Source organism: Dendrobates tinctorius, unplaced genomic scaffold, assembly GCF_039654945.1.
Source record: "Dendrobates tinctorius isolate UK_male_01 unplaced genomic scaffold, ASM3965494v1 ptg000059l, whole genome shotgun sequence".
In the NCBI taxonomy this organism is placed as follows: Eukaryota; Metazoa; Chordata; class Amphibia; order Anura; family Dendrobatidae; genus Dendrobates; species Dendrobates tinctorius.
The window spans coordinates 2919831-2936300 of record NW_027361727.1 but is presented as its reverse complement, the minus strand read 5'-3'; the positions used below and the strand labels follow the sequence as shown (position 1 = coordinate 2936300).

At 45.1% G+C, this 16470-nt stretch overlaps 1 protein-coding gene and 1 long non-coding RNA gene across 5 annotated transcripts in view; both read left to right on the top strand.

Moving 5' to 3' along the window:
* The window catches only part of NELL1 (neural EGFL like 1), an 860783-nt gene that overhangs the window by 360856 nt on the left and 483457 nt on the right, over positions 1-16470 (top strand). The gene's annotated exons all lie outside the window — the stretch shown is intronic.
* Positions 983-5399, top strand: LOC141092295 (uncharacterized). Its single transcript, XR_012232758.1, has 2 exons — positions 983-4752; positions 4823-5399. It is a non-coding gene; the product is annotated as an uncharacterized lncRNA (long non-coding RNA).

Sequence of the window (16470 nt, the reverse complement as noted above, 5' to 3'; positions counted from 1 at the left end):
ATTAGGGGTAGTAGTCCGGTGGCTCTGGCTGATGGGATGATGTGGGATATTAGGGGTAGTAGTCCGGTGGCTCTGGCTGACGGGATGATGTGGGATATTAGGGGTAGTAGTCCGGTGGCTCTGGCTGATGGGATGATGTGGGATATTAGGAGTAGTAGTCCGGTGGCTATGACTGACGGGATGATGTGGGATATTAGGAGTAGTAGTCCGGTGGATCTAGCTGACGGGATGATGTGGGATATAAGTAGTCCGGTGGCTCTGGCTGATGGGATGATGTGGGATATTATGGGTAGTAGTCCGGTGGCTCTGGCTGATGGGATGATGTGGGATATTAGGGGTAGTAGTCCGGTGGCTCTGGCTGATGGGATGATGTGGGATATTATGGGTAGTAGTCCGGTGGCTCTGGCTGATGGGATGATGTGGGATATTAGGGGTAGTAGTCCGGTGGCTCTGGCTGATGGGATGATGTGGGATATTAGGGGTAGTAGTCCGGTGGCTCTGGCTGATGGGATGATGTGGGATATTATGGGTAGTAGTCCGGTGGCTCTGGCTGATGGGATGATGTGGGATATTAGGGGTAGTAGTCCGGTGGCTCTGGCTGATGGGATGATGTGGGATATTATGGGTAGTAGTCCGGTGGCTCTGGCTGATGGGATGATGTGGGATATTAGGGGTAGTAGTCCGGTGGCTCTTGCTGACGGGATGATGTGGGATATTAGGGGTAGTAGTCCGGTGGCTCTTGCTGACGGGATGATGTGGGATATTAGGAGTAGTAGTCCGGTGGCTCTGGCTGATGGGATGATGTGGGATATTAGGGGTAGTAGTCCGGTGGCTCTGGCTGACGGGATGATGTGGGATATTATGGGTAGTAGTTCGGTGGCTCTGGCTGACGGGATGATGTGGGATATTAGGGGTAGTAGTCCGGTGGCTCTGGCTGATGGGATGATGTGGGATATTAGGGGTAGTAGTCCGGTGGCTCTGGCTGATGGGATGATGTGGGATATTAGGGGTAGTAGTCCGGTGGCTCTGGCTGATGGGATGATGTGGGATATTATGGGTAGTAGTCCGGTGGCTCTGGCTGATGGGATGATGTGGGATATTATGGGTAGTAGTCCGGTGGCTCTGGCTGATGGGATGATGTGGGATATTAGGGGTAGTAGTCCGGTGGCTCTGGCTGATGGGATGATGTGGGATATTAGGGGTAGTAGTCCGGTGGCTCTTGCTGATGGGATGATGTGGGATATTAGGGGTAGTAGTCCGGTGGCTCTGGCTGATGGGATGATGTGGGATATTAGGGGGAGTAGTCCGGTGGCTCTGGCTGATGGGATGATGTGGGATATTATGGGTAGTAGTCCGGTGGCTCTGGCTGATGGGATGATGTGGGATATTAGGGGTAGTAGTCCGGTGGCTCTGGCTGACGGGATGATGTGGGATATTATAGTGAATGTGGCTATGCGGAGTGGGCGGGGCTATACACTCAACTTTATATATATAGATATAATCATTATAATTTGTTATAACTAAATGTAGTTAGTTACTATGCCTGGGCAGCGCCGGGCTCTTCAGCTGATATATATATATATATATATATATATTAATTTGTAGGGATGTGATTGGATATTATTAATGGGAAAGTCTTGCAAACTGGAAATGAACTCATCCGTTACTTTGTAATGCCTTATTTCTCCAGTGGTGGCACTGTAGGAATTTCAAACACTTGCTGCAGATTACAGCTGATCCTTGTGGATGCCATTAGCAGGACACTGTTCAAAATTCCCCCAAAATAGTGATGAGGCTTAAAAAAGTGTAGCCCCCTTTTGTACGTCTCTGCGGTCTTGAGATGTATCACAGGTTCTGCTGTTCATTTCTGACTGGGGAGTTTCCTCCTCCTAATCATGATTTAATGTCCATTTACAACTTTCCTTTAGTGCTTCTGCTATTGTAAGCTTTTTATGGCTGGTAGAGACCCACTCGAGATAAAAACCTGAAGCAACTATTTACCCATGTGAAATCAATATTAAGTGTAGTGGTCTCCTAGTGCAGCGCTCCTCTCTTCCGGCCCCCGCTGCATTATATATAACTCCCAGCTGTCGCTCCTCTACCTCATGGGGAAAGCAAACGAGAAAAAAAGAGCAAGAAACATAAACAAGGAATTATGGAAAGTACATAAAACACATTATCATATCATATATACATGAGGATTAGAACCACTTAGCCTCAGTCCTTGAATAAAAGACGATGGGGTCAAGATCCTCACCAGGATAATCACTCGTATCATAGAGAGGAGCTGGGAGAGAACAGAAAAGGCTGGGATGAAATATAATAGACAAGACTGGTCCATTATAGCCTTAGAATATGAGAGGGATTGTACCATTGTTATAGGAAAGCTTCAGATTTCCATTTAGTATTCTTTTTTTTTTTTTCAACCCTCAGTCAATCAGAATCTTTGTTCCTTTCCCGTCCATGATAAGCCGATGATGAGCATTATAGAATTATAGAATTTCCCCATGGTGGGACGATTAAAGGATTATCTTATAGGAGATTCCGGAACTTTACAGACCTGGGTTTTGTTTATGTGCAGCTGTGTCTTGGTGGTCGACATCACTGCTGGAATTTCTCTGCTGCGAGAGGGGAAGAGAGTGCTACTCTGTAACAATTTGGATGTGAAACAGTTTTGGGGAATATTCTTTGGAAAATAATGGTAACAATAAAAGGAAATGGCTAATCTTGACTTGAGTTGTTTTATTTTATGAGTTGTGTTAAGTTTTTTTTTTTTTTTCAAAGTTTTCCACCTTTTATTTAGAATCTGTTTGAGGGACCCTTTAAATCGTAATAGTGTCATCCGTTGTTTTGATGGATAGCGTTCGTACCAGCGTTATTCTATCGGTCGGTGTTATTCTGGTTCAGCATGCACGAGTTGCCTCCGAGAATCGGATGGTTCAGTAAAAAAAAATTGGAACACGCACGGACTGACTTCATGGAGAAGGTGGAGAAACTTTTTTTTTCTTACTCTCCACCTTCGAGACAGTCAGATCGAGCTCTGATCAGAGTCTGATTGTCATGATCTGACCGTTTTTCTCGGATGGAGAGAAAACACCCATTTGACCCTAGCCTAATAGAAAGATGTTAGATCCTGGGCAAATTACTCTTAGACTCTGGTTTTGGACCATGTAGAGTTAATCATGCAACCTTTACATCACGTGGCAATCATTTTCTCCATGTTTCAGTGTGGAGTTACTCGTGGGTGGTCTACTGTGCTACTTTTTTGTGTCAATGATTATGTAGTTTCTTTGATGTTTTCTGATGGTTCTTCTAAAGTTACCGTATATGAATCAAATCTTGACAAGGTCAAATCTGTTGTCGCGAGACAATAGTCTGATGACTTGCATAGGAGAGCGTATGTGTCTACTTTGCCTACGTATGATGCATAGATGAGTGGACATAAAGGGTCATTGTGCACGAGAAGGTCATTGGATGAAAATGTGACTGACAGTTGTCCACTATCATATCATCCTTCGTGTTTTTTTGCTCTTGCTCGATTGTTACTTTGCGTTTAAGATAGCTTTTTTATGTCCATATGATAGTGTGAAGTTCATCTAGAGCAGTGTTCCCAAACTCTGGTACTCAAGAGCCACCAACAGGTCATGTTTTCAGGATTTCCTTAGTATTGTCAAGCTGGTAACTGGAGTACCTGCAGAGACAATAATTCCATCACTTGTGCAATACAAAGGAAACACTGAAAACAAGATGTGTTGGTGGCTCTTGAGGACCGGAGTTGGGGAACACTGATCTAGAGTAATCCACTTCAATGATCCAATTACAACACGGATAGGCATGTTAAACAAATCTGTTGCTCCTAGGCAATGGTCTGATGACTTCTGTACTAGAGTGTTTGTGTCTAATTTGCCTACGTATGATGCCTGGATGAGTGGTGAAGAAATGTCATTGTGGACAGCAATGGTCATTGTGGACAGGAAGGGTGCTTGTGGATTTGCAGACATAAAAGGTCTTTACGGACATGTAGGGTCATTGCGGTTATGAAGGATCATTGCGGTTATGAAGGATCATTGCAGACATGAAGGTTCATTGCAGTCATGAAGGAGTATTGCGTACATGGAGGGTCATTGCGGATGTGGCGGAGCATTGTGGATGAGAAGAAGCATTGCAGAAGATGCAGGTCATTGCACCCATGGAGGAGCATTGTGAATGTGCAGGTGCATTTTGGATGAGAAGGAACACTGTGGACGAGAATGAGCATTGCAAAAGATGCAGGTCATTGCACCCATGGTTGGAGCATTGTGGATGTGGAGGTGCATTGTGGATGAGAAGGAACATTGTGGACGAGAAGGAGCATTGCAGAAGATGCAGGTCAATGCACCCGTGGTTGGAGCATTGTGGATGTGGAGGTACATTGTGGATGAGAAGGAACATTGTGGACGAGAATGAGCATTGCAGAAGATGCAGGTCATTGCACCCATGGTTGGAGCATTGTGGATGTGGAGGTGCATTGTGGATGAGAAGGAACATTGTGGACGAGAAGGAGCATTGCAGAAGATGCAGGTCATTGCACCCATGGTTGGAGCATTGTGGATGTGGAGGTGCATTGTGGATGAGAAGGAACATTGTGGACGAGAAGGAGCATTGCAGAAGATGCAGGTCAATGCACCCGTGGTTGGAGCATTGTGGATGTGGAGGTACATTGTGGATGAGAAGGAACATTGTGGACGAGAAGGAGCATTGCGGAAGATGCAGGTCATTGCACCCGTGGAGGAGCACTGTGAATGTGCATTGTGGACAAGAAGGAGCATTGCGGAAGATGCAGGTCATTGCACCCGTGGAGGAGCATTGTGCACGAGAAGGAGCATTGTGAACGTGGAGGAGCATTGTGGACGAGAAGAAGCATTGTGGAAGTTGCAGGTCATTGTGAAAGTTGAGGGTCACTGCAGAAGTTGCAGGTCATTGCAGAAGTTGAGGGTGTTTGTGGATATAGAGGGTCTTTATGGATTTGATGGAGCATTTTGGAACTGGAGGGTCATTGCGGTTAAGTAGGAACATTGCAGACAAGGAGAGTCATTGCTGCCGTGGAGGGTCATTTTGGATCTGGAGGGTCATTGAGGTCAATACAGAGCATTTTTGACATAAAAGGTTCATTTGGAGGTGTAAGTCATTGAAGACTTTGCAGATGTGGAGGTTCATTAAAGACACGGAGGATCAGTTTTTGGACAATTTTCAGTCACATTTTCATCCATTCTCAAACATACGTTGCTCTTGATCAGGCTTTTCTTTGGTTTCCGGTCGGAGTCTTTTTGATGCCCGAGCGATCGGATGACCTGCATCCAGAGTAGTCTACATCAATTCTCCAATTAGAACATGGATGGTAACGTTAAGCCATGCACAGAGAGGGGAATACAATAAAAAATGGATGAATTTTCGTCAGGGAAGGGCTGCGCTTCTCATTCAGGTTGACAGTTTAAAAGGCTTCATTTTAACAACAGGAGAATCCTCTTTCTCGCTATAAAATCCATAGATTTTATGACCCTCTCTATCTCCCTCTGTCACACTCAGCACACAGCTTTAATTAATGTATTTTACTCTTCCATTGATGAATATCCGCTAATGTATCGTCAAACCATGGATCACAGACACCGGGAGTAAATCACTTACCGAGAATGATCGCAGACAATTGCTTCACTGACCTTTATATTTCTATTACTTTCCTCCATTGTCTGTTTACTGCTGCAAACCAAAATGAGATCCAACCTAATATGTTATAAATATCCATAACGTGTAATTTGGGGGGTCAAATAAAACATTTAGAAGGAATCATGCAACAATTGTGTATGTTTCGTGTCACAAAGAAATGGACAAATATTTAAATCGTTGCCCAACATTTTATAACTATTCAAAAATTTGGACTAATTTTGAGGTCGATGTGGCTCATCTAAACTCTGACACATAAGCTTTGTGTTTGGCACAAAAAATTAGATCAACAAGCTAATGTAACTGGCCAAAATATGGAGTAATTAAATATTAAGCGATCAGTCTTTGGAAGGTTTTTCTTCATCAGGTCCTCGAACATTCACCACCTGTAACCCTGAATCTATCCTGTGTAAGGATGTGGACATGCTGCTCACATTTCCCTCTTGAAGAGACAAGTTCATTGTTATGTGATGTGCTGTATTGTGATATAATGTGAATTGTGTTAATGATACGTAGTGTGGATTGTGATATGGTAATGCATAATGTATAGTATAGGATGTTAGTAATGTAAGCTAAGATGTAGATAAATTACTGTAGTATAGGTAGTAGTGACGATAGGGTAAGTTGGGATAGAGTTAATGTTTGGGACTAGCCCATAGGGGGTGGGGTTAGTGTTAGGAAAAGTGACTGTGTTCCTGTTAGTTAGTTAGTCATGAAATAATTTAGAGTGAAAAGGGAGCAGTACTGTCTGTTGGGTGATCCACAGTAAGAGGAGACCAAAAGCTAAGGCTAGCGAGATCCTGAAGAGAAGTGACTGATGAGATAGAGTGGCCTTCTGGAGAAGTGTCATTCGAGTGGACACTGAGTCACGAACTCCACAGCTTGTAACTCAGAAGGTAACGGGCCTAAACAGGACTGAGTACATGGGACTAGTAGGGGTTCCGAGCGGTAGATCCAAGGCGCCAGTTGTGGAAGAAGCAGGATGCGGAACTGAGCAAGTAAGGAGACTTGTTAATCAGGGCTGCACCGTTAAAGCTGGGTTGTGGCAAAGTAGGACGAAACGGTGTTCTTCACCGGCCCTGGAATAGTCTACAGTGGAAGGATACTGTGTAGAAGTGTAAAAGAAAAATGCTTCATACTGTAGCCTAAACGGGCAAAGTGATATGTTTACACTTCTCATAAACTGAAGATTTTTTAGTACCCAATTGTATGGGACTGGACTAAAATGTCGCTCATCTGAGCAAATGAAAGGCTAGAACTTGGGTCATTGGAATGGAGACTTGGTGGAGAAGCGTAGTCTTACTGCAGGGTTGATGTTTCAGTGGTGGACAGGAGGTCCAAAGTGGCAACTTGTGGCCTATGAGGAAGTGTTGAAGAAGTTATCTGTGGGATTGTGCACTAACCTTAAAGATAAAGATGGCTCTCCTGTGGATGGTGTAATCACGAACTGGACAGTGAGCTAAGAATTGATCAGTAACGGTCTGTGGTTGTATAGAGTTTTGGGAGCTAGGCCTACAAGAGTCCAATGCTGGCTTCCATATGCATGGTCATGGTTGTTCTCACAGCCTTAAATGACTCAATCAGCCTGTTTGGGAACTTGTGTGTCTGAAAGTGGGTTACGTAAATTGGAAGCTGTAGTCTTCTCCTGTAGAAGGATGGAGAGAATTTTTTTTTTTGTGCTGTAGATCTGGTTGCCCAATAGACTTAAAATGTGGCTTAAATACATGACTGTGGGCTCTGTTGAGAAGACAATGGCCATGCATGGTGGTTTAGCTAGAACCTTAGTGACGAGCTATCGTTGTGGTGGAGACTTGGACTTCTTATGGTCGTGGTGCTCAAGGTGAAACTCTTGAGATTCAGGAAACCATGATACTTAGGTTAAGCCCTTATAGGCTGAAACAAAATGCAGAGACAGGACTGAGGATGTGCCGAGTATCTATAGAGCAGGGTCTGGAGGTGGAGGGACAGTGTCTACACAACCTGTGCGTGTTAAAGTAGCAGCACCATCCTATTGTCCACCACTGTGTTTGCAGTCATGTTCAGTAAAGATGAACTGATACAATTATTTTGATCAGTGCTTGTCATCTTTCTTCGGGAATCCATACTATCACGCCAAGTAGAAAAACCCTTAGCTGCTATGAGAAAAAAATACACAATATGGAGAAATTCTTTGTGCTCCTCTTATTACACCTACAAGGGCTTTTTTGACCTCACAATCTACATTAATATGGAAGTCTCTGTGGCAATTTTTGCCCCTTCATCCAGAAGGGAGTTTGTGGAGTTGGACCCTAATTTTGGGGAGAGGCCAGGGACACAATCTTCATTTTAGTTCATCCCAAAGGCGTTGGATAGGGTTGAGGTCTCTGACGGATGCAGCCAACAAACTCTCCCTCCATGTCTTGATGGACCTTGAGCACTGGGCATAGTCATGGGGAAGGGAAAATGGTCTTCCCCAAACTGTGCCCACAAATCTGGAGTCCACAATTGTCATTTCAGACTTCTCCTCCACCATTGTCCTCCTCCACCATTGTCCTCCTCCACCAACCTGAACAGTGCCGTCAGGCGGGTAACGTTCTTTGGGCATTTTATCCCTATGTGGTATTTGTAGTTTGATACCTTTGTTATTTCTTGTGCCCATGTATAAGCAGTTACTGCGCTACTTTTTCTTTTAACTAGTTACATCATCAATAACTCGGTGATGTCACTCGTCCATACTGAACGCCTTTACAGTGTGCAAGTTACATATTCCATCGGACAATTGTATTGACGTACGACAGTCCCCTGTATGGTTGCCCTTGGAACCTCTGTCAATAGCAAGGTCTCCATTACTAGTAAATGGTTAGTTACCCTGATGAACACCATAAATTGAATCTGGCTGCATTATAGATGATTATTCTGACAGTTTTCTCTTAATGGCGTCTCATGTGCTCCAATATATTTATACATTTTCCTACATCAGTCTATTACTCTTCTTCAATTAAAATCCCACCCGGGCGCCAAAACATTTGCAAAGCTACGATGACACGAGATGTTGGCGACTCTCCATTAAACCTTGCTGCGATCGCACACCTTTCAGCTCGCTCTGCGCTTTTTTTTATTTGGCTGCTCAGAGATGCTTATTTTTATCCCGTAAAAGCAAATTAAACTCTTCTTATCTTTACTGGGCACAATTTACTGTAAAATTCCCATTACAGAGCTCAGAAATCTCGCACTCTGAATAGCAGTCAGGTTTCCAGTTATCAGTCCTCTCCATTCTCAGAAATGCTGAATATAAGAGGAGAAGGGCTTGCAATTGATAGGGCGCCTCGAAGCGCCGTCCTCGTAAGGGATTTTACCGCACACGTCATCATTTTTCTATAATAAACCAATATACCACTTACTACTTAGAATCTGATACAGATATGTGCAGCCTAAAGAAGTATAAAAATGTAGAACTCTTTTTTTTCTCTATACCGAATATAATTATAGGAAATTTTCATTCTGCAAAAATTTCCAGCCTCTTGAGGAAAGCAGGAATCTTTCATTCCCCAATTTGAAAATACGTCCAAAAGTGAGGTGCTGATCAATGTCCTAATGAGTCCTTTTAAGAGTTCTGCATTTTTATTTCCTGAGCTCTAAATCCCCAACATACAGCTATAGAAATAAATGTAACATTCAGCTTGCCTGCTGTCACCACCAGGGGGAGCTCTCTGAAGAAAGGTTTATTATAACACTTCTGTGTGCACCTAAACTCCCCCTAGTGGCTGCTGCAGGTAAGCACCTCCAACTATTGTGAAATCAGTGTGCTAGGACCCCCATTAGATGTTTTGCTCTGAATCGCTATCTCCATTATTCCCATAGATAATTTATGGAGCGACAGCGTAAGTTTGCAACCATGTCAATTTATTCAATCCTTAAACCATTGGAAGAGCCTTGCGATTGTGGCGGTCCCAGGGATCGAACCATTATGATCATAGGTGATAAATGTACTTTGTCGAAATACCCCTTTAAATGTCTTTCACTTGATTGCCCTTTTAATACTATGGTTGTATGAAGGGAAGCCAGGAATTTGGAGCTCTGTATCCAAAAAATGGAACGTAAAGAGAATCTGTTACCAGGTTTTTCCTATCCCTTCTGAGAGAAGTATAATGTAGGGGCTGAGACACTGACTCCAGTGATGTCACTTACTGGGCTGCTTGCTGCAATTTTGATAAAATCGCTGTTTTTTCTGCTGCAGTTCTCTGAATGCTCAGCTCTGTACAACCCCGCCCATACCACGGATTGGTTGTCTTCATTGTACACTCTGCATAGGCAGAAAGCTGCCAATCAGTGGTGTGGATGGGGGTCACGATTATGGAAGGACTACATGACAGCAGGTTTACTAGTCATCTAGAGATAATTTCCTGCTGATTAAAAGAGATTTTTATTAAAACTGCAGCAATCAGCCCAGTAAGTGATGCATTGCTGGAATCAGGGTCTCTGTCTCTACATTATACTGCTGTCAGATTAGGAGCCAAAAACCTGTTGACAAATTCCCTTTAGTGATGGATTAACCCCTCTTTGGAGAAAGGTTTAATGATTAGGAAATTACCTTTTTCACTTTCTTACACGACATCTTACAGGGTTCTCGGCACCTGGCAGTTGACCTAGAACTTGTAGTCGTGATCTTTTATTTACTGGTGATGCTTTTAGCATTAATATTAAGAAGGTTGTATGAGAATTTCTGCCTCAGAATGAGGAATATTAATGGAAAGTGAGAGAAGTGGGGGGTCCTAGACGGAGGATTTGTATAGATGACGATGTCACATTAAGGAATTTTCAAAGCTGATAACTTAGTGGTTGATGAATATGAAAATATAGGCAATGAAAACCAGTTACAATGTATATATTCTGTTGGGGTTTTTTTTCACTTGGAAGGTGGAAAATGACAAAAAAAAAAATTTGTTTGAAGCCAGAGTCATATGTTTGGCTTCTCGTGTCAATCAGATCTATAACTGGATGCCATTTTTCGGAAGAAGGAGATACATTGATATTCTTGGACGTTGACCTCACCATATTGGCAGCGTAAAGACATAAATCGACAATGTTACCGGATTCCGTTCTCATATAAAAAGGAAAGATCTAGTTGGGATTAGGCTGTTAATTGCACCATGTATTTGGGTTGCATCTAGAATCAATCTTGGGCTCGCTGGTTGCCCTAGAGCAAATTATTGATAGTCCACCCTCCATCCTTGTGATTGTTGATCCTTGTTTAATTATGGTCATAAGAACTTATCAATAGGGTTATTTTTCATCATCCAATATGAAATAGACCCCAGTGACTGGATCCAAAATCACCTCCAAATGGGGTGTCCATGCCTGGGCCCACCAGAAGATGTGATGGTACCCGAGTGAGTCAGTCTAATCCTGGCATCATGGGCTGGACACGATGTATCGCTCAGTGTAGACTGTCTAGATGATGACTAGTCATGAGCGAGTATACTCGTTGCCCGGGTTTCCCGTGGTCTCCGAGCATTTTGGCGTGCTCGGAGATTAAGTTTTCGTCGCCTCAGTTTCATGATTTGCGACTGCTAGACAGCTTGAATACTTATGTGGAATGCCTGTTTGTTAGGGAATTCCCACATGTATTCAGCCTGTCTACATCTCGCAACTCATGCAGCTGAGACAAGGAAAACTAAATCTCCGAGCACGCCAAAAAACTTTACTGTCCAGATTTCCAGGTCATTGTCCCCAGAATAGTCCCTTATTGGCCGTTAGGCTATTGATGATGTATGTTTGTGGAGAAACGGGGTCCAGGTCAGAAAAAGCCCATCAGAATAAGATACAGTGATAGGAATCGGGAGAGAGGTCAGGTTCACGCCAAAGTTTGGTACAGAGATACAATGGGCAGAACAAAATGTAACCACAGCCAAATAAAACGCCAGAAAAGCACTGGAAAACAGACCAGGAAACTTGCAGTCCCATGTAATTACCTATAGTCTGAGTGTTCCTTCCTACAGTAGTCCTGGTGGTCATTATCAACAGTCATGAGACTATTGTGCTCGCTGATGCCACCGAAGATGGCCAACAAATCTTATGAGACGTCTTATTATACAAAGCCAATAAAGCTAGAAGTATAACTTATTGGAATATGTAAGTACCTTCCTCAGAGAGGGAGAGGACTCAAACTCCAGTGCCACTTCTTGGAATGGCAATCCCAAAAGCCAATATCGACCCCTCAAAGGACTTTTCACATGACTTAGGATAAGAAGCCCAAACTAGCTACTTCATTTGTACACACATGTTTCAGGGTGTTTGCCCCTCATCATTGCAAAGCAGGAGATCTGAGTTGGCTCGGTGACAGGCTTCTGACAGAGGAGCTAAGGGGTAAAGTTAGATGATACCATATTCAAATTCCCAGAAGGCGTTGTATTGCCTGCAACACGCCCTACGCCAATTTAGCTCTCTCTACAAATAAAAACTTTACCATTATAACTTATTGGCTGAGACATTTCTTTTAGTCTTGAGGTCACCAAGTTTTAGGAGTTTCATAAGCATCTTCCAGTAAAATAGTTGTGTTGAGCCACCAAAAAAAGGAAAATGTTTAGGGAGAGCATGTTCTAACATGGTTTGCCCCTTTAGGGTTTCGCTCTGTGCAATGGTCACCACTGGTCACATCCATCTACCGGCCGCCTCCATTCACTGAGCACTCTGCAGACACGTAGTAATAAACTCCAGCACAACCTATAAGGACAATGTTCAATCACGCTAGAATCTATCAGAAATGCCAGGACCGATGGTGACTATTCAGGCTCTGGTGTTTTATTAAACGTGACCCTCCTGCCTGGAGAATCACTTTAATTATAGGTAATGCCGACTTAGCCACATGATCTTTTATAGCTGAAGAGCGGCTTTGTGCCTTGTACTTCTGCTTTATGTGATGTGAATAAAGCTATTATTATCTACAATCTGTGTAGCATTACATACAGTGTGAAATCTGAACCTCCACTATTAGTAGCAATAAATGGTCTGGACAGGACTGGAGCCACATATTTGATTGGGGGATGGGGGGGGGTTAATGTACATTCATCATCCTGGTCAAATAACACCACCATACAGTACCTACAGGACCAATGCAATAACTGTGCTTAATGGATAGGTGTCGAGCAAAGAGAGTTATACAGTACCCTAACAATAGTGGCATCTAGTGCCCAAACAGTGCCATATAGTCACCTCAAACGCATGTGGTGCCCAAACAGTGCCATATAGTCACCTCAAACGCATGTGGTGCCCAAACAGTGCCATATAGTCACCTCAAATGCATGTGGTGCCCAAACAGTGCCATATAGTCACCTCACACGCATGTAGTGCCCAAACTGTGCCATTTAGTCACCTCACACGCATGTAGTGCCCAAACTGTGCCATATAGTCACCTCACACGCATGTAGTGCCCAAACAGTGCCATATAGTCACCTCACACGCATGTAGTGCCCAAACAGTGCCATATAGTCACCTCACACGTGTTTAGTGCTCAAACAGTGCCGTATAGTTACCTCACACGCATGTAGTGCCCAAACTGTGCCATTTAGTTACCTCACACGCATGTAGTGCCCAAACTGTGCCATATAGTCACCTCACACGCATGTAGTGCCCAAACAGTGCCATATAGTCACCTCACACGCATGTAGTGCCCAAACAGTGCCATATAGTCACCTGACACAATGCTGTTCGGTACCAGGACCATATATTATCTACATACCTAAATAACGCTGCATTACGGTTCCCATACAATAGAGATAAATCTACTACATAATATCACCGAATAGTGCCTACATAACAGTGCCATTAATCCTCTGAATCATACTGCTGTACATTGCCTAAATAGCTGTACGTTGAAAATGCCAGATACTAATGGCAGAGTAGTTAGAAAAAATATCATTGAGTGTCTATGTAATAGTGCCACACAAAAAAACATTAAATAATACTGCTATACTGTTCTAAATTAAGTGCCTATATATTCTCTATACTGTGTAGTCAGCGACTGTATATTCTATATACTGCATGTTCATTGCCTATATATTCTCTATACTGCATATTCAGTGCCTATATATTCTATATACTGCATGTTCATTGCCTATATATTCTGTATACTGCATATTCAGTGCTATATATTCTCTATACTGCATATTCAGTGCCTATATATTCTCTATACTGCATATTCAGTGCCTATATATTCTATATACTGCATGTTCATTACCTATATATTCTGTATACTGTATATTCAGTGCCTATATATTCTCTATACTGCATATTCAATGCCTATATATTCTATATACTGCATGTTCATTGCCTATATATTCTCTATACTGTATATTCAGTGCCTATATATTCTTTACTAGATGGTGGCCCGATTCTAACGCATCGGGTATTCTAGAATATATATGCAGTTTATTTTTTAAGATTTAATAATAATGCAATAATGCACCCCCCAATCCTGATATGTATGGTTCTCTCACCCCCAATTCTGATATGTATGGTTCTCTCACCCCCAATCCTGATATGCATGCTACCCCTCAACCTCCTATCCTGGTATGCATGGTCCCCTGACCCCCCAATCCTGGAATGCATGGTCCTCTCACCCCCCAATCCTGGTATGCATGGTCCTTTCACCTCTCTTTCCTGGTATGCATGGTCCTCTTACCCCCCTTTCGGGGTATGCATGGTCCCCTCACCCCCCAATCCTGGTATGCATGGTCCTCACCCCCCAATCCTGGTATGCATGGTCCCCTCACCCCCCTATCCTGGTATGCATGGTCCCCTCACCCCCCTTTCTTGGTATGCATGGTCCCCTCACCCCCCTTTGCTGGTATGCATGGTCCCCTCACCCCCTATCCTGGTATGCATGGTCCCTTCACCCCCCTTTCCTGATATGCATGGTCCCCTCACCCCCCAGTCCTGGTATGCATGGTATCCTCACCCCCCTTTCCTGGTATGCATGGTCCCCTCACCCCCCTTTCCTGATATGCATGGTCCCCTCACCCCCCAATCCTGGTATGCATGGTCCTCTTACCCCCCTTTTGGGGTATGCATGGTCCCCTCACCCCCCAGTCCTGGTATGCATGGTCCTCTCACCCTCCAATCCTGGTATGCATGGTCCCCTCACCCCCCTTTCTTGGTATGCATGGTCCGCTCACCCCCCTTTGCTGGTATGCATGGTCCCCTCACCCCCCTTTCGTGGTATGCATGGTCCCCTCACCCCCCTATCCTGGTATGCATGGTCCCCTCACCCCCCTTTCTTGGTATGCATGGTCCGCTCACCCCCCTTTGCTGGTATGCATGGTCCTCTCACCCCCTATCCTGGTATGCATAGTCCCCTCACCCCCCTATCCTGGTATGCATGGTCCCCTTACCCCCCTTTGCTGGTATGCATGGTCCTCTCACACCCTAATCCTGGTATGTATGCTCACCGTCACCCCCCTTTCCTGGTATGTATGGTCCCCTCACCCCCTATCCTGGTATGCATGGTCCCTTCACCCCCCTTTCCTGATATGCATGGTCCCCTCACCCCCCAGTCCTGGTATGCATGGTATCCTCACCCCCCTTTCCTGGTATGCATGGTCCCCTCACCCCCCTTTCCTGATATGCATGGTCCCCTCACCCCCCAATTCTGGTATGCATGGCCCTCTTACCCCCCTTTTGGGGTGTGCATGGTCCCCTCACCCCCCAGTCCTGGTATGCATGATCCTCTCACCCTCCAATCCTGGTATGCATGGTCCCCTCACCCCCCTTTCTTGATATGCATGGTCCGCTCACCCCCCTTTGCTGGTATGCATGGTCCCCTCACCCCCCTTTCGTGGTATGCATGGTCCCCTCACCCCCCTATCCTGGTATGCATGGTCCCCTCACCCCCCTTTCTTGGTATGCATGGTTCGCTCACCCCCCTTTGCTGGTATGCATGGTCCTCTCACCCCCTATCCTGGTATGCATAGTCCCCTCACCCCCCTATCCTGGTATGCATGGTCCCCTCACCCCCCTTTGCTGGTATGCATGGTCCTCTCACACCCTAATCCTGGTATGTATGCTCACCGTCACCCCCTTTCCTGGTATGTATGGTCCCCTCACCCCCTATCCTGGTATGCATGGTCCCTTCACCCCCCTTTCCTGATATGCATGGTCCCCTCACCCCCCAGTCCTGGTATGCATGGTATCCTCACCCCCCTTTCCTGGTATGCATGGTCCCCTCACCCCCCTTTCCTGATATGCATGGTCCCCTCACCCCCCAATTCTGGTATGCATGGTCCTCTTACCCCCCTTTTGGGGTATGCATGGTCCCCTCACCCCCCAGTCCTGGTATGCATGGTCCTCTCACCCTCCAATCCTGATATGCATGGTCCCCTCACCCCCCTTTCTTGGTATGCATGGTCCTCTCACCCCCCTTTCGTGGTATGCATGGTCCCCTCACCCCCCTTTCGTGGTATGCATGGTCCCCTCACCCCCCTATCCTGGTATGCATGGTCCCCTCACCCCCTTATCCTGGTATGCATGGTCCCCTCACCCCCCAATCCTGGTATGCATGGTCCCCTCATCCCCCCATTCCTGGTATGCATGGTCCCCTCACCCCCCAATCCTGGTATGCATGGTCCCCTCACCCCCCTATCCTGGTATGCATGGTCCCCTCACCCCCCAATCCTGGTATGCATAGTTCCCTCACCCCCTTTCCTGGTATGCATTGTCCCCTCACCCCCCTTTCCTGGTATGCATGGTCCCCTCACCCCCCTTTCCGTGTAGGCTCTCTGTCCATGACCAATCAGC